Raw genomic sequence first — 19626 nt, forward strand, 5'->3', positions numbered from 1 at the left:
CTGTGTTTCATCCATGGGGACATCTGGGGAAGAGGAAGAGGAAGAATAATGAAGTTCACGTATCCCTAGGGGGTATGAAGAACAGAGAAAAAAGATGGTGTGGTTCCAATACACATGCCACTTCCATTAAAGCACTGTCAATGTGGCACAAAAACTAGAAACCCATGGAGGTAGGTTTATAACTAATAACTCAGTCATGTGACATCAAACTATGAGCTTTAGAGAAAGAAAATTTTCATGTGGGCCAAGTGCAATGGGGGCAGACAGAATGTTCTAGAAGTTTGTCATTGAAAAAAACTATCAGAAGACAGGAGGAAAGAGGCATGCTGTGGTCCGAATAGCAGTGGTAAGCCAATATGAGTGACAAGTCAGGTGTGTGTTCAGCCAGTGGGAACCTGGAGGAGGGCCTCACGGAAAAGGATTCAAAGCACAGAACGGTGTAGTTGAGATGTTTTATGGTGAGCATGGAATCTCACCAAAATAGCTGATTGTTCTGGACAAATTTCAATCATGTAAATTTTGGAAAATTCAGGTGTGATATGAGAACAAATCACATGACAGTCCTCTGTGGGCTGCGTGCTGGCTCAGGTAATTGATGGGTGTGTGATCCTGGGATGGTGTCTTGCTTTGCTGAGCTAGCTTCCATAGCTCCTGGGAACCTGTCTTTTTTTCTAGCCATCTTGCTTCGTGTCCTTGTATTTCCTGACCTTGCAGGCTGATTTCTGCACTGGTCTGTAAAATTCTGATTTTATTCCTCTATTTGGTTAAATTTTTCTTTTAAAGACTTATCTATGTATTTAACATACACTGTTGCTCTCTTCAGACACACCAGAAAAGGGCATCGGATCCCATTACAGATGGTTGTGAGCCACCATGTGGTTGCTGAGAATCGAACTCAGGACCTCCGGAAGAGCAGTTGGTTCTCTTAACTGCTGAGCCATCTCTCCAGCCCTAGTTAAAATCTTAAAGATGACATCATGTCAGATTTCGAAGTCAGGCTCCCAACAACAGGATGAGATACAGTCACTATTTACTCAGGGTAAAAGATAGGACTCATCTTGGTATGTCATGCTTGCTAGCCTAGTTTGGGGTCTGATTATTTTTTATTTTTATTTTTTTAATGAAAAGAACTGCCTTGTGGAGTCGCTTTTCTTTTGTGTGGGACCAAGAGTGTTCCTTGCTTTTAACAGTACTGATATGGTCCAGCCGTTGCTCCTACCAAACTCTAAAATTTCAGCCACACTAAGCTTCTAGCCATCTTTTCTGTGTGATTATTTTCTGCTTCTTACTGAAGTCTTTACTGAAAAAAATTATTAGCATATACTAATTACACATGAAAATGACTTTCATTATGAAAATTCCATGCATAGAGTGTATTTTGATCATATTCAATGTCATTACTCCCAGCAAGTTTCCCCCCACTTTTTATGTTCTCTCTCTCTCTCTCTCCTTCTCACACGCACATTCTCTCTTCCCTTCTCTCTCCTTCTCTCTCACACACACTCTCCTCACTCTGTTCTTTTCTCTTCTTCTCATATTCTCTTTTCTTCTCCTTCTCACTCTTTCTCCTTCTCTCTCTCCCTCTTTTCCTCTCTCTCCTCACATTATCTATCCCTCTCCTTCTCTCTCTCCCTTTCCCTCCTTCACACACACACACACACACACACACACACACACACACATATACACGCACACACATACACACACACACAGACACACACACACTCCTATCTCTTTCTGCCTTCATGAACAGCTGTTTAATTGCTAAGTTTTCGTAGGGATAGGAAGGCTTTCAGTTCTATCTCCGCCACCTCGACGACTAAGATAATTATCACTGACATACCAGAGTACATTCAGATGCTGGGGATATAAACTGTAAGGATCCTGGAAAATATGTGACCCATACGACTAACAAAGGAAGTGGAAAGGACCAGAAGGGAAAATATTCCATCCATTTTACTCAGAACAACCACTCAGGGGCTGTTTCAGCGTTGCAGAATTTTTACTCTTGGGAATGAAAATCTTTTTTTATCAATCTGGATTTTTACAAACACTGAAAATACATGAATTCTTCCAGGTACATGCTTCAGTAGACCTTGGGGTAGAGGCTCATGGAAATACCAGTGTAGCTACTGCAGCAATTAATAATCTCAGAGGCCGGTAAGGATGGCTTTCACCGCCGAGGTTGGCTTGGACCCCACCTCCTGTCTAATTGGTAACACACATCGAGAAGCCCCCTTTTGCAACAGGCTGCTGTATGAAAAGATAGGTGCATTGGGCTTTGTTGAGGTTTCTTAAGGGAAACCTATCTCCTCCTGGTCAAACTATCAGAATCTAAGTTCTAACTCCTGCCCTGGGTAGAGATGTGACATTCTAAGCTACCCAAAACATTGTCTCTTCCCTTCTGCCATCAACCCTGCTGGGCTTGTCAATCACTGGGCCAGGAGGCCCTCCCACAGGAAATCGGTTGCCCGGATGACATGGATGACACCGTAAGGAGGCAAGGTTACTCCTTAAGCACGTAGGCAGAGGACAAGCTTTTCTCCCAGAAGCCACTTGCTAGGTCCAGTCCCTGTATAATTTCCTTAAGATAGCTCCGTTCAGCCTATCTGCCCTTTTGAGTTCCGAGTGTGTGAATCTCTCTTCTTGTTCTTCTTCTTATTATTATAATTTCCATCTCTGTTTCTTTCTGACCCTGGCCAAAAGCCTAAGCAAGCACACTTTCGCAGGCTGTGTTTCCACTGTCTTTCTCTGAAGCCCCCTGAACTATGACAAGTCAGGGGACCCATGGTGGTATAACAAGCATCTTTGCTTGCTTCCTTCATCCAAAATGCTCATCTCCTGTCTCCCTCTTCCCCACGTCCCTTCTCTGGGCAGCTGCCAAGATTCACAGCTGGTTTGCTCTGTTCTTTTTCTCTCAGAGTCTAATAAAATTGTCTCTGGGTTTCCCTCTGAGTCTGTTCTAAATTTTTTTTTATTAATGAGACCATGAACCCCCAAAGAGAACCTCAGTTTCCCCTATAACAGGGGCTGGAGTTGAAGATGGCTCTTGTCCTTCCTGCTTTTGATAGATATGGACATTTTAAAATACCATCTCAGCTCTGGGTCTTTAGGTGACATTTTAATAAACAGCTCTTCCTTCCAATCTTGCTTGCCTGTGTTGGGTCATTCCCCATAAACCAGTCTACATACTCTGTGATCCATTTCCTGGGACTCCTGGGAGACATTTCTGGATGTACAATGAAGATAATGGCTTTCTTTTGTTAGCTTTTGAATGTTGACATCACTTCTTATTTCCACTGCTGTCGTCTACCAGGTAGAAACTTAGACACAGACCCCAAATTGGTGTCCACTAGTGCTCGGCTCATATCAACAGTGACATCACTATAGTTAAGTGGCTCAAAGTTTATGGCTGATGACTATGAACTAAGAAGTACACTGGGGCAGTGTTAGAGGGATGGTGGGGTAGGTTGAAGATTCATTGTTTGTAATGATTTATGGGAACAACTGTCTGTAGATGAGAAGGGAGGGAAACTGAGGTATGGGTGAGGGGTCATTGACAGGAACATATGTAAAAGTAACGTTTATTCACCTGATGTACTTGTCCTCAGCTTTACTGCCCTAGTGTGCTAACCTAGGTCTAGTCCTGGAAGCTTCCAGCCTCTGTCTTATCTAATCTAGGCCTAGAATGTTTTTTAGCCTCTGAGACTTACTGCTGAATAAGCTCACCCCTTATTCTTTCTGAACTGTCTTGGCTGGTTCATTTCAGCTGTTCTGGCTCAAACTCTGATCCAGGCTGACTAGTTAAATCTGGCTTCTCTCTCAGTCTCACATTTTGCTCTGCTTGGCCCCAAACTGACTCTGGTGATCTGTTCTGCTCTTGTGGCTTCTTCTCATTTTCTGGCTCATTCTGTCTTCACCGTTGTCTAGCTTGTTCTCTTTTCACCCTGTCTCTGTAAATATGTCCTGGCAAAACTGACTTCTTCTCCTTTCTCTCTGCACTGCTGTTTTAAGTAGCTTCCCTTTTCTCTTTCTTCTCATGAGAGTTGGGCATATCCGATTCTGTCAAATCTTTCTCTGATTCATCACTTTGTCTGCCCCTCAATTAGACATCACTTTCAAACATGGATGCTTCCTTCTACAAACTTTACCTTCATTGTTTGGAATGTACTATGGGCAGGTCTGTATTCCAGTCAGAGGTATTAAAGGCGTGTGCTAAGGGCTGAGCTACACCACTACTAAAAACAGGCTTTTCCAGTAAACAACTCAATCTTGAGTTTCACAGTGTGATCAGATATCTTGCAACAAGTGTAGGTCATTTACTAGTGGCTACACCACTGAAGAAAATACCCTCTCTTCCAGCAGCCATTAACTAGATGTCTAGATCTTCATGAAAGGGTAATATACTGGCTGGTTCTGAGTCAACATGATACAAGCTAGAGTTGTCACAGAGAAAGGAGCCTCAGTTCAGGAAATGCCTCCATGAGATCCATCTGTAAGACATTTTTAAACTAGTGATCAAGGGGAGAGTCTCAGCCCATTGTTGGTGGTGCCATTCCTGGGCTGGTAGTCCTGGGTTCTATAAGAAAGCAGGATGAGCAAGCCAGGGGAAGCAAGCCAGTAAGTAACATCCCTCCATGGCCTCTGCATCATCTCCTGTTTCCTGACCTGCTTGAATTCCAGTCCTGACTTCCTTTGGTGATGAACAGCAACGTGGACAGTGTAAGCTGAATAAACCCTTTGCTCCCCAACTTCCTTCTTGGTCATGATATTTTATGCAGGAATAGAAACCCTGACTAAGACAGGTGGGCTCTCCTTACTCCATGTTGTGGTGTTGATGGGTCCAATCTGCAGCAATGGTTATAACTCTATGTGAGTTCAAGGGTGCAATAGCTATGTTTTACCTGGTGGACAGTCAACAACATTCTGTCCCTTCTTCTGGATCTTCTATTCTTTGTGTCCTCTCTTGTATAAGATCCCACAGGACTGGAGGGGTGATGTGTAAAATAAATGACATCCTCCTTAGGCCTGAGCATTCAACAACTTAGCTCTCAGCACTCAGATTTGTTACACATATCTGCAGCAACTGAACTCACTGCAAACAGGAACTTTTCTGACTGAAGCTCACAGAGCACCCTGGGATTGCTGAAGTCATGCATTGCTCAACTTTCTGTCTCCAGTTTCTAGACACTTATCTCATCCTTTGGCATTCCCCTGAAACCCATAGCTTGATTTTCTGTAGAATATATGCTCTATGTATATCAATGGTTACATGCTGTGTTCATGTGGGTAGGACATTTCTTTCTTATATATTTCATCTGCACCACACAAGTAGTTTCCAGAGAAGGAACAATGAGAGGCCTCAAGTTCCCCATTACTGTGAAAGAAAAGAATTTCAGGGTGATTATGTGCCCTTTGCTGTGTTTAGAAGTGACATTCTAAGCATTTGACAACTTGGCATTCCATGGAAACTGGCATTTTTCCAGTCAGCGTGAATTAGCCTCCTAGAGAAGAACTAATATCACAGCATGACCTTCTGCAAGTGAACTGCCTGCCCCAACTCAATTTCCCCTTTTTAACATGAAACATCACCATCCCCACAGGACACTGGAAATGTTCATCACTCAGGATAATATATAGTTTAGGATAATATATTGTCTCCACAGGTTCCTGTACTGAAAGCCTTGTCCTTCCCTGGTAGGCCTATTTTGGGAGACATTGAAAATTTAAGGAGATGGGACATGCATTGAGGAAACAGATCACTGAAGATGGGATGGGCTTGTGGGTATCTTGTCCCTAACCACTTCCTGTCTATGATTGTGGCTCCTTCCTTTCATGAGATGAAGAACCTTCTTTACCACACACTTTCATTGACATGATGTTATTTTGAAGCCATGGGGCCAGGTGAGCATGGACTGAACTCTTAGAAACTGGAGCCTCCATGCTCCCGTCAGGTTTATGGTCACAGGCATGCAAAGTAATGAATAAAGATGATCTTGGTTTCACTGAAATATATGACACATACAATTTCACTGTTGCTGGGGGGTTATTTCATCATTTTGAAGCTTCATTGGCAAATTCTTCTTGAAAAGAAGGCTCCTTGATACATCCTTGGAAGATGTTTGAATATCTGTATAGCTTTCTGCCCAAAGCCTATTGTGTGATGGTTAGTTTTTACTGTTATTGTGACACAATCTAGAGTTACCTTGGAAGGGAATCTTAGTGAAGGATGGTTCAGATACGGTTGGCTTCTGGGATTGTATATGGGGGATTGTCATGCTTTTGATACTTAAGTCAGGAAGACATGCCCCTAGTTGGCGGCACCATTCTCTAGGCAGGGATTTGTGAATTGAATAAGAGTGGGGAAAAAACAGAGCTCAGTACAAGTGTTCACTCACTCACTAATTCATTCATTCATATATTGCTGTGTGTTTCTGATTATGGATGTGATGTGAATAGTTTCCTGAAGCTCACTGCTGCTTAGACTTTCCCACGTTGACCGACTGTAATCTGGAACTACAGGAACTGAAACAAACCTGTAGTCCCTTGAGTTACTCCTGTCAGGGCATTTCACCACAGCAACAGGCAAAGGAATTATCCACATTTTCTAAGGAATGAGTCATGCACACCTCTGAGTGTTCGTGAGGGTGTTTCCAGAAAGGTTTAACCGGGGGGAGAGAAGATTCACTCTGTGGGAGGAGCTGAGGGCTGCAGCTGTGAGCAAGATGGATGACGAGAAAATGAGGTGAACATCTGTCTTTATCTCTCTGCTTCCAGACTGTGGACGCAGGGTGACAGCCGCCTCTCTCTCCTGCCAACCTTCCTTGCTACCATAGACTACACACGAACGGTGAGCCCCCTCTAGCTGCTTAGCAACAGGAGAAGCCACACAGCAAACAAATTATGCCTTCCCCTCCAGTCTATGGGACTGATTACACATGGTTACTAGGATGGTTAGTTTGTAGTCTTGTGCCGAAGGGCCATACAGTTCATTCCAGGGAACTAGGCGTGCTCTGAGAGAGTCTGAATGTTATAGAAAGGTATACAAAGGTATTCCCTCCCTGTGGCCATGCTTGGTGAAAATGACAGTCATTGAGATAATGAGGGACTCACCAACCAAACCAGAGGATTGTATGATAAGCACAGGAAGCCAAATTATTATTATTATTTCACCTCGTCTTAATTTCCCTGTAACCCCCAAGGCTCAAACTGCCATTTCCCATGCATCTGTGGATGTTTTCATTGGTCTACTGGAGAGAGACTTTCATTCTAAGCACAGGAGTTTGAGGCTAGAACTTTGTAGAGGAAGTGGGCATAAAGAGGTTAGAATGGACTGTCCTTCCACATAGTCCGAAAGTTTTACCTTTGATGCTATGCAGGGTTGGGCAAATGACAGAACTCCTACTTATTAGCAGTCACATTATATCTCAAAGGCCAGGCGCTGTTCTCGGGGTTAAGATTCTTTTGTGAATCTGAGAAATAGCTTGGCTTTTCACTGTGTTCCGGCTGTGACTATTTATTGACACATTAGAAGACTACTGGCTATTACTACCCTAAGTAAATATATATAACTACTAAAATCAAGGTTGGTGTCTTTAGAAATCGGCTGGGATCGGGCTGGGTTCTACATGGGCTCATCTGAACTGAGTATGTTTCCTTTTGTTTTCTCTCCCTCTCTCTCTCTGAGTGCATGCATGTGTGTGCGTGTGTTCACATTCATGTATATAAGTGTGGATGCATGTGTGTCATTATGCACATGTAACAGTCAGAGGACAACCCCCGGTGCTGGTTCTCATCTTCCACCCTGAGTGAGACAATGTCTCTTGTGTGCTGATATTTGTCTGGAAAGCCACTGAGTTCTCCAGCTTTCAAATCAGAGCCTGTTACCGAGGCAAGTCAGGGTAAGAAGTTGAAGCAGAAATGAAGGTACACACACATGAATACAGTCATATACACATCCACCATGCACATGCCCCAACATGCATTTTCATTTTCTTACATCATATATACATTCCATTTTGGTGGGTTAAAAGAACCCCTGCCAGTGAAGACCCCCATGCTAGGTAGGCAGGCTTAAGTCTGTACCTAGGGAAAGAACCAGATGAAGATAAATATACATAAAATTTATCATCTCTGATCCACAATGTCCTGAATATTTCTCTGGAAATTATTACGTTATCTCCTGAAACCCTTGACCAAGAACAAGAAAGAAATGTTCTCTCTCTACCAGGAAATGTCATGATTTATTGAAATAGATTTAATGCAGCCCTTGATGGCCACGTGAAAAGTGATTTCCCTTTGTTGTTTGGCAAGAGCTCCTGTCCTCAGCACCTATTAAGATAACGGCTTTGAGTGACATCCGATTTTCTCTAATCAGCAATATATGATGACATTTTTTTTTCTGTTCTAAGAAATGTTTTTCCCCCTGAGTTGTGGTGTTTAAGAGATGCAGAGAATTGGTCAGGTGAAGCCCACCACCAAGTGTCTTTGCTGCTGGATATTTCCGTTCTTTTCTTTTTAAACATTATAAACAAAATTATGGGTTTCTTTTTTTTCCCCCCTTATTTTCTCGGTTATGGGTCTGATCTCTTTCCAGATAGTTTTCTCTTAGAAGAAATTTCTAAAAGTAACCTTGCTCGCTGACATGGTTACGTGGAATTCCCCCTTCCCCCGCCCCCCTTTTCTTTGAAATACATTCAGGCTTAAAGCTTCACTTGATACATTTCTTTTGGACAGGATATTGCAGCAATGTATCCACCTGAGCCCGCAGAAGGCTAAAGGACTGATCTCATAGTGACGCCTGATAGATTAAGAGGACCCCTCAGCACTCAGAGGAAACTGTCAAGGGACTGTTGTCAGTTCTGAGACACATGTGAGGCATGTATGCCTGACACATTGTCAGAGTTAGGCCAGGTAGCAGGTGTGGGGACACACATTATTTTGGGACAGACAATGTAGGATTTGACCTATGATCGTAATCAAACTCCTCAGATATCTTGGGAAGCTGATGGGATGTGGTGCACATGATTTCAAGACTGCTTCAGTGTCAGACTGCAGCCCAGATCTATGTCCTTTGGTTCCCAAGGATGTCCGCGGGCAGGACTCCTAGCTAGGTGTGAAGGCTTTCTTGTGACTTTATGTTGGCAAATTAAATGGCTTTATATATTTACTCCCAAACAGTATATCTGTGTATGTGAATGTGTATGTGTATGTGTGCTGTGTGTGTGAGAGCTGTGTGTGTGGTGTGGAGTTGTGTGCATGCATGAAATTGTATATGTGTTGTGAGTAGGTGTGAAGTTAGGTATATGTTTTTGTGTTGTGTGTAGTGTGTAGGTGTATGATGGCGTGTGCATAATGATGTTGTGTATGTGTGCATAGTTGTATTTCTATGTGGAATTATGTGTGTGTGGTAGTATTGTGGGGTACATGGGTATAGTGTATGTATAGTATGTATATGTATAGACCTGTGAATGTAGGTGTCATGTGTGATGTGATATAAGCATGTAAGTGTTGTATGTGGAGGCCCCATTGAGCAGGGATTTCTCACAGGACATGAAGCTTATGAATTTCACCAGGCCAGCAGGTCAATGATTTTCAGGGATCCTCTGTCTCACTTGACCACTCCATAAGACTGGGTCTCTGAGCACAAGTCACGCTTGTCTTTTAATGCAGTTCTGGGAATTGAAACCAGTTCCTCAAGCTGTGCGGCGGGCATTTAGCCAACCGAGCCACCTTCCCAGCCCTCACCGTGAAACTTGAAGCAGGAGCACCAACATGCTCAGGACGACCGAGTTTCATGCAGCAAACATGTGGGCTGGTGGCGCAGTTACCTAAGCCAGTTAGTCATGAGTCCTGATTTACATCTCTACATGCTGCATAGGAAAGATGGAATTGACAGAAATCTAATGATTTTTGAATGTTTAAGCCCCTTGGAAGTACATATGTCTAAGGTGCCCTGAGCCTTCTTATCTAAGGAGAATGCTGCGATGTGACAAGTTACTAATGAGCCGAAGAAATTCAGTCAGGGTCTTCATGACAGACTCCGTGAAACCAAGCGACGGCTCCCTTTAATAACTGGGTCTCGTCTTTTCTAGGATATACAAAGTGATAAACTACAGACAAACTTTACCAGCCCAAGGTAGACGTGATAAAACCAAACTGGACGAAAGAGAAAGGGACATTGGAATGACCCAGTGTACTTGCTGCCATGGGGTCAGGTGGAGGTGGGGGTGCTCTACGCCGTACCCAAGCAGCCCACACTCCCTGGTGAGGCTACTACCATCTTCACTACCCAGAATGCAATGGAGCTGTGTTTGCTTTGTGGCTTCCATGTCAGACTGGAAGCTCCGAATCTGGGGAACACAGCGGTTAGCTCTTCCTACGCCCGGTGTTGCCAGCCTGTCCAATAGTAAACAGCCTTGCTACAGCGGGCATGGCTTGTTTGATTTCTTTTCTTCTCCCAAGATCTCTGGCATCTGATGGGGTTGAGGTTGATACACTGGGGTGAATCCATTCGATGATCTGCTACAATAGCATTGGAGGGCACCTGGAGGATGGTCCAGATCCCACAAAAACACGTCAAGATTCCTCGTATTCCAAAAGAAGTTAAATCCACTAGCAACTTCTGTGCAGATTTGGATGACTCAGGCAAGAAACACAAAATGTTCAGAGGAATGTGAAGGAAGGAGGCTCTCTAAGAAGGTGGTGGTGATAGAGACCGGTCTTAGCAGCTTGTGAAGCACGGCCTTCAGGACCCAGTTCTGCTATGTTCTCCTGGAAGTGTTACTCCCACTTTCCATATGACATTCTGGTTTATTGGAGACCCCCTGGGCCAAGAGCTTGGCACAGAACTCCTGCCTCCACTATCTGTGCATCTGGGGAATGCTATCTCACCCTCTGCTCCATCTAAGGCTGCTGGTCAGTCATTTGATGAATAAGTGTCAGAGCATCGCTCCAAATCATCTCTGAATTCAAAGAAACCCAGAGTGTGTGGTGCTGGTTCCTAATGTTGAATCTGTGACCGTGTCCATTGGAGGAATATCCCACATGCCTGAAGCCACCTCTGAGGCACCTGGAGTTGCTTCGCCTTACTTCTTACTCCTCAGGTCCTGCTGTGCTGAGGTAACGGTGACGGCATCAGAGCAGTAAGCTAGCATGTCACCTGTGATGAGGAGCAGAGAGGAAATCTAATTATCTAACTCTGGGGCAGAGATGCTAAGGTACACTGCACTCTGGCCAGATGATAGAAATTAATTCCAGTCATTATCTATTCCAATACACCAGAGATAGTTGTCACATGGAGAGCTGGATTCCAGGTACCAGAACCAAACAGCTTTGATCTTCTCACAGAAGCTTCTGAGCAAGTGATTTTAATTGAAAGCTAGCTATCTTTGCATAGGTCAATCTGAAAGAGCCCAAGGGAGATGGAGAGGGTCCCATCTAAATACGTGATGGGACATTAACATTTAAGCCCCTTTAGGAAGGCATTGGCCTTTTAGTTCATTCCTACCAGCATCCCTTATTTTGAATGTACTGTTTTGGGAAAGAGATTGTTGGAGACTTCTAGTTGACCCTGCTTCCTGGCTTCCATTATGTCCCTGTGAGCAGGTAAGTCATGGAAGGGCTTTTAGTTCCTGAGGGATCATGGTTTTATTTTTTGTATGAGTGTGATCCTGAATGAATATATGTGCATGGTGTGTGTGTGTGTGTGTGTGTGTGTGTGTGTGTGTGTTCTCTGCATGCATAGAATAGCATTGGGGCTAGAAAAGAGGATCGGATCCTCTGCGACTGGAGTTTTGGGCAGTTATGAGCCGTTAGGTGGGCGCTTGGAACAGAACCCACACACTGTACCAGAGCAGGAAGCCCTCTTAACCACAGAACTGTCTTTCCATCTCTGATGGATAGTTTTTAATGTCAACCTGCCACATCTTGGAACTGCCTTAGCACAGAGCCCCAGCTGAGGGATTATGGTGGCCAGTTGGTCTGTGTGTACATCTGTGGGGCATTGTTCACAAAGGTGAACAGCCTCTAGTAGAGGCCCAGATAAAGAGGGCTTGGAAGAAGAAAGATTATTAACCTTTGGTGAGCTTGTCTTCTCTCTCGCCTCTGAGTTAGTTTACCCTGCAGCTGCTCGTTTCTTTACTGATATTAGAACCAGATTTTCCAGGTTTCAAATGTGGACTGAAGGCCAAGCCTCACCATGAACCCTCAACTTTTTTGGTGCCAGATTTCTCCCGGATGCCAAGCCCTTTGCTAGGTAGGGTCCTTCCCATCCAGCGGAGATCAGAGAGCCCATTTCACCGATGTCTTTCAGAGTAGAATTGCTTGTGCAGATCAGCAAATAAAACATGTTTGATAGACACCTGAGCCAACCTCCTGGGACCTAGTGTAGAGTGCACACTCAGTCACTTTGGGGCCAGTGGTCCAAGTGTGAGTGGAGAATCATACACTGACAGGAACTGAACCAGCATCCCTGCCTCCCACAGCCTCTGAAATCCCTTTCATACATCATGGTTTGGAATTCTTACATCTTATTTTGGCTTACTGTGGTCCGACACTGAGTTGAGGTTTTTGTGACCAGTTGAGTCCACCATGAAGACCCTTCCCCACTATTTGAGAAGGACAGCACACACAGACTATCCGTGAAGCATGCTGGGATGACCAATTTAGACCTAATCTAAAGTTGCTTTCTTTTTTTCTTGGCTGAACACCTCAAAATGCATTCTTACAATCTCTAGTTTTACCAACCTGAGGAAGCAAAGTTCTGGTGTGTGTGCGAGTGTATATGAGTGTCTGTAATGTGTGTGTGTGTGTGTACATATTTTAATGTATCATTCTTTAGTCTTGGGTTTAACTCTCTAGTTGGCCTCTTGGAGGTGTGTTTGAATTGGGTGCTGGTTTTAGAACCGACAGAGATGAACAAGGTGTTCACGTACACGCATGAACTTGTGCATGTGTTTGTCTGCCTGTGTCACACATGTCAGAGATAGAGCATCAAAGGAATTAGTTTCATCTTTCAGGTCACCCTCTGGGGCAAGGAGGATAATTTTAAATGCATCCCACACATAAATATCCAAGCCAGATTCACTGACTGGGATGGGAACTGCATTTGGCCATTTGAAAACATTGCCAAGTTGTGTAAGGATGGCTCTCCAGAGGACTCTGCTAAGAGTTTTTCCAGATGAAGGGACATTTCCCTTGATCAAAGGGATCAGGTTTGACTGGATTTATTATTGGATCTCAGGCAGCCTTGCCTTGAACTGCCGGTGTGGTTGGGGTGACTTTGAACTTCCAATCTTCCTCTTCCTCTACTTCAAGGCACAAGTCCTGGGGACCAAGTCAAGGTGCTGTGCAGGCAAGGTGGGCTCAACAGAGCTACAGCCCTATGCTTTTTCTTGTCTTTGTTTTTCTCCTTCCTTTCATTTTATTTATTTATTGTCTTATGTGTATGTTTTATCCATATATTATTATTATATAGCCCAGTCTCTCAGATTACAGCATAGTGAACCATGGTTAATCTGAAATGTTTTGACCAAGTGTTTTACATTCTAAGTAAGAGTCAAGACTCAAATAATAATACTGAGACTTTGGCTTATAGTTTATTCACAGTTGCTGGGCCAAATATTTCCTTTGTCTTTCTGTGACTTTGGTACTTCAATTCTCCCCTTCTCTCCTCTCCTCTCTCCTCTATTTCTCTCTCTCATCCCCCACCTCCTCTATTTCCCTCCTCTCTCTCTCTCTCTCTCTCTCTCTCTCTCTCTCTCTCTCTCTCTCACTCTCTCTCTCCCCCTCCCTTTCTCCATCTTTCTTTTATTTGTCTCATCAAAGTGTCTGTCCCCCCCCCCCCCCAGAGACCAGACAAACTTTTTTAGCATAAACAGTACCATATCTTACTTAGGCAAGAATTTGATTTTCAAATGTCCTTGGGTTTACTATTTCAGCTGTAAAGCTGAATTGAGAGATCTGCAGATCTTGTCTGAGTAGCAGCAGATCTCTGTGTGTCATTTTTAATGTACTCATTTTTGCACAAATTTTGGTGTCTGGAGTGCATAAAAGCAAACAATGAACCCCACATGTTCCTCTGGTTAGTGATATAGCAAAGGACTGAAAAAGTTAGACACCGGTGCCCCCTGCCCCGGGAAATCAATGGACATTCGCTGATTTCCAGTTCTGCTGCTGATGTGGTCATTTTTCACACCCCTGACGTTTGGCAGATTCTGCTTGAAACATCGGTGATCACCTTGGAATGTTTTAGCTGGGAGTGGAGGTTCAGGGGGATCAGGGGTTTAAGGCCAGCCTGGGCTACATGAGATCATGTCTCCAAACAAAAATACAAACAGAAGGGAGGGGAGACTGTTGTTTTTGGTCATAAGCTCCATGAAGGAACCCGAGCTGGAAGCTCACCATAACTCGTCAATGCTGTGTGTTCTGTAATATGACCATGTGACACAGCCTGTAATATGACCATGTGACACAGCCTGTAATATGACCATGTGACACAGCCGCTGTCTTCTCCCTCTCTCTCTTGGTTTCTAAAGCAGGATAGATACAGGGCCTTTGGAGAATTCAGGTGGCTTAGGCTTTCCCCACGTATGATCCTGTAACACCACAGATTCGTAACTCTATACCTATAGCCCTTTCTACTTTTCTATTCTGTGGCAGTTCATGTTGCTTGCTTGTCTACTGACCAGTGAAACTGTTTACAAAATGCAATTGTTTGGTTATTTTTTTCAAGACAGGGTTTCTCTGTCTAACAGCTCTGGTTGTTCTGGAATTTGCTTTGTATATCAGGCTGGCCTTGAACTGAGATTTGCCTACTGCTGACTCCTACGTACTGGAATCAAAGGCATGTACCTCCATGTTTGGCTTACAAAATGTGCGTTTAATGCTACATGCCTAGAAGCCATGGATTCTGCTGGATTCCAGTCTCTCTTTCCTTTCTTTTTTTTTCTCCCCTCTCTTCCTTCCCTGCCTCTTCACCTTCCCTCCATTGTCAGGCATTTATTTTTGTGTCTGTCTGAACAGGCTTGCCATCTTGCAGTAAAAAGTGGCTTTGAAATTTCAATGGCTTAAGTTGGGGTGAATTTAGTTTTTGTCCACAGAATTTAGGGTGAGCTTTCTTACCCACTCAGGGCCCAGTAAATGGAGCCCCAGCTGAGCTCAGCTTTACACAGGAACAAGGAAACACACACACACACACACACACACACACACACACACACACACACACACACTAGTTCTGGTCACAGTCCCTTGGGCATTGCAAACAGGACCATCAGGCCTACTTTTGAAGCAGGCACAAAGGGTACCACCTGTGTTATAAGTTGAGCCAGCATCTCCTAACCCCAGTAGAAGCTGATGCTGTCATCCCCATGGCCTGTGAACATCCTTATCTGGAAACACTGTCTACAAGCAACCAAGTGGAAATGTCATTAGCGTATGCCTAAACCTACAAGACCCGAGTCCCTAGGATGAAGAAACAAAGGGGAAGGTGATATGAAAACACAGAGAGGAGAGGGTTCCCCAAGGAGAGTCTGAGGCATCAGGAGCCTGGCGAAGGAGGAGCCAGCCCTGCCAACACCTCACTTTTTCCTTCCGGCTTCCACACCAAAGAGTCAAAACACTACTGCTGTTTAAAGCAATGGTCTGCAGGACTTTATAGCAGCTCTGGAAGCTCAGCCGTTCTAGATGGGGCCTGGGCACAGAGTCGGCATCACATTGAATATCACCTATGGCCATGGTATCTTCATTTGTTTAAATTGTACCAGATTACTTTTTATTAAATATTTTATGTATTTACATTTCAAATGTTATACCTTTCCCTCCATGGTATATTTATTTGTGTTACATACAGATAATTCCTGCCGCCCTCAGTTCAACTCCATAGACAAATATTTACCCTTCACATTACTTACAGTACATATCTTTGTGTTTTTTATGCTGTTGTTACTTTTATGTTACTAATTGCTCATTACCATACAATATGGTTTTTAATTAAAACATTTTTTATGGTGTTAATAACAAAGTACTGTGAAGTACAGAACTAAACTGTTCCAAAAGCTCTTTATCTCAGCTCGTTTGGTTGTTGTGATAAAACCCTGACCAGAAGAAAGGTAGGGGAGGGAAGAGTTTAATTGTCTACAGGTCAAATTCATCCCCGAGGGAAGTCAAGGCAGGAACTTGAGACAGGAACTGAAGCAGACCATGGAGAATGCAACTTTCTGGCTCATTCCCTGGCTTGGTCAGACTGCCTGCCTAGGGATGACACTGCCCACCGGGGGCTGGCCTTCCTGTGTTTGTCAACCACCAAGAAAACAGCACAGAAGCCCTTCTGATGGACACAGTTTCTCAACTGAGAACCCCTCCTCCCAGGTGTGTGTAGGTTTGTGTCAAGCTGACTAAAGCTATGGCAGTTGTCAGAGTCTTGGGCAAATGGATAGAGGAGTTATCTATGAGGGCTATGCATGCAATGAGGGGATAAGAGGGGAAAGGTCAGGAACATCCCTAATGCTGGCTTTTAAGAGGTCGGAGGATGACTTCCAGCCACACAGTAACGCCATGTTAGTGTGAAACAGTTTCAGCTGTGTCCCTTAGTACAGGGGTTAACGCTGCCATCTTTGGTTCTTTTGGTAATAGAATGAAAAAAAAATCACAAGTTAAATTTTCTCTTGTTTTTTACAGCGTCTGGTTCTTGGTCTCTTAAGAAGGAAGTTCTTTGGTCTCCAACCCCTGCTCAGATCTATGTCCTTGTCAGGGGCACCCTGCTGCATGCGAACACTTCCTTTCTTCCCCACAGTTAAATTATGCATGACGCTCAGTGTACTCAACATTTCCTTCTAGTTTGGAGCTTCGCTTTCGGAGTCATAAATAAAACTCTGAAGAAGCCAGTGAAGGTGTGTAGATGCCACACATGAATGAAAAATAGATGAGTGTCTTGGAAAGACGATACCTCTTTTATTCTTCATCTATATTTAAAACGGGGGGAGGGGGCAGTTTCTCTGGGCTGGATAACCCAGTGCAAGGCTGAATGGGAGAAGTGCTTAGCGAGCGCCCCACCATTCACTGTGTGACGTGCTGAGCGTGTTTAATGAGGCACGAAGCCTGATTTATTAAACTTCCAGGACTGTGTGAGCAACAAGGGTCCCAGTGTGTGCATTCCTGTGCTTTGTCTGCCTTTCTAACGATGCTCCCACAGAGCTCCCAGGTGTGCAAAGCTGACCTGTGAAAATCAATTTTGTGATTTGATGCTTCTCATAAGTACTGACTGTCTCTGTGGCCAAGCCATGGTGGCTCATATGGGAATCTGTGTTTGTACACATCAGCCCTGGTAGCTAGCTCTCTGCGGCCTGGTAAGGTAATGCCCACTTTTAGATATGGAAAATAAATAGCGGAAATATCTTATTTAAGACCACCTCACCAGTGAAAAGGAGGACATGGGACTCAGCTTGCATCTTATTTCTCTGAGCCATCATTCCAGAACTTTCCGACGCTTTTCACACAGCAACACACGTGGGAAGAAATCATATTTGTGCGTAGGCAGCGAAACTGGCATGATTACCCTGGAGCTGCTCCCACGGGGTCCCGCCATCTCATATGATCGTTGTGGCACACTGGGCATGTGGAAAGAAATCGTCTCATTTTCTGGGTGATAGACTTGGTTCAGGCAACTCCCTCCCCGCTACTAAGGCAGGCCAGAGACTGATCTGACAATTCAGCCATTTTTATTGGCACCAACAGGCAGGTGCAGGAAAAATGAGGTTAAAGCAAAAGCTTTTGACATGACTTTTAGTTTTCAAAGGGATTCTTGCACAGACTGACTCGGGACAAGTTGGTGTGAGTGTCACAGAAATGCCACCAGCTTCATGGATTGACCAACAGGTGGCACCAGGTCCTAAAGCAAGCCTTGTCTTCCTGAAGTTGTGGCCCAAGTGCTTAGCAATTCAATTAGGCAAGTCAGAGTAGGAGCTGGGATCCTGTTCACCCAGACACTCAGCCTCGGTGTGGTTTCACACTTGAAATAAAAAGAAAAAAAAGGTGGGCTTGAAGAAGGCATTCCAACTGCAGAATCAGCTTGGTGGAGCTGACTAAGGGTCCTGTTCGTCTACTCTGGTTCCCTGTGCGAAGTAACCCAGTCGCTGCCTGCTTTGCTCAGTGCTATTGTGGAGGTTGACTGTCAGGTGTAACCAAGTGGCTGGGACTTGACTGTTTAACAAGATGATAGCAGTGTGGTGCTTGCTTATCGTCATCCTAAAAGAGAGACAGGGAAACCAAGACTGTGTCTACCTGTGTATCTGTTATCTGAGGCCAATGTTTCCGAATGGTAGGTCTGTTGTTTACTGTTGGCAGAAGGTTATTCTCGTTTAAATCCTACACAGCAGGTTCTTTTATGAGTTGTCACCAAGGGAGATGAAATTTTATAGTGGAATGGGGAGAAAGATGATCTTTAATTCTGTTACAAAAACTCTGAGCCTCTTTGTCAGAAAAAAATTGTTGTAAGTCCCCAAAGTAGTGGACCAACAGATATATACTATAAATGTAACTAAACTACCATTAAATTTAAAATTCTCTTAGCCCAAATTGATAGTTTATCTAAAAGGTTGATTTATTTTTATGTTACTGTGGGGGGTGTTTTACCTGTGTGCGTCTATGTACACATATACTCAGTACCAGAGGAGAACAAAATGTGTTGGATCCCCTGGAACTGGAGTTAGAGACAGTTGTGAGGAATGTGGGTTCTGGGAACAGAACCTGGGTCCTCTGCATGAACAGCAAGTGCTCTTACCCACTGGGCCCCCGATAGTTATAGTCCAAGAGGGGAGAACTGACTAATGTCTTGAAGCAACTAAGAGTGATTCCAGACTGGCTTTATAACACTCACGTTAGTTGATGAAGGATATGTCGATTGGATTGAGAAATTTTCTCTTTCCACTTTGTTGAATCCAACCTTATCTGTGTAAGTAATACTGGATGTGACTGGCTAACAGAGTACTTTCTGGAGGCTCATAGGTGTCGTCTCAATAAATAACCTAACAGAATAGAGGCAGTGAACCCAGAGAGGTCCCATCCTTCTCAGGACCAAGGAAACTAAATGTGCTTTAACGCGGCACAGTAGGTCAGCCACTGTCTGCAGAGTCTGGTGGAGCTGTGAGTTACTTCGGTTCTTTCAGTTTTATATAAAAGAGACATCATATCAACCAGGGATGGAAAAAGCTTGCTATAAAGAGTGAAGAATGAGAGGTAGACAACGGGGAAGTCTTATCTGACTTCCTGGAGCCTAGACATTTGTTTGTGGTCAACAGAATTTACTCCTAGTCTCTCATGTTTATTCTGTTTCTGTACCAAAATGGTGGATGTCATGTCTTTGGGAAGTGCTTTGGTCAGACAACTTCCGTGTTCCTCTTCTTCTGTCCTCCTTTTAAGAACATCAGGGTTTCCCTTACCTTGTGGGCTGGTCTCTAGCTTTCTGTTAGCTTCTGAAATGGCCTTTGCCCATTACAGTTGTTTTACACTGTGCCCGTTCTTCCGACAGCCATCTCTCTGCTGACTCTTGGTGTCAAATAGAGGATTCAACTGTGTTTTCTACTGTTGTCCAGTGTGGCTCCTGGGTCACTGTTTGGCTGGCTTAGG

The sequence above is a fragment of the Micromys minutus genome (genome assembly GCF_963924665.1).
Source record: "Micromys minutus genome assembly, chromosome: 1".
Classification (NCBI taxonomy): domain Eukaryota; kingdom Metazoa; phylum Chordata; class Mammalia; order Rodentia; family Muridae; genus Micromys; species Micromys minutus.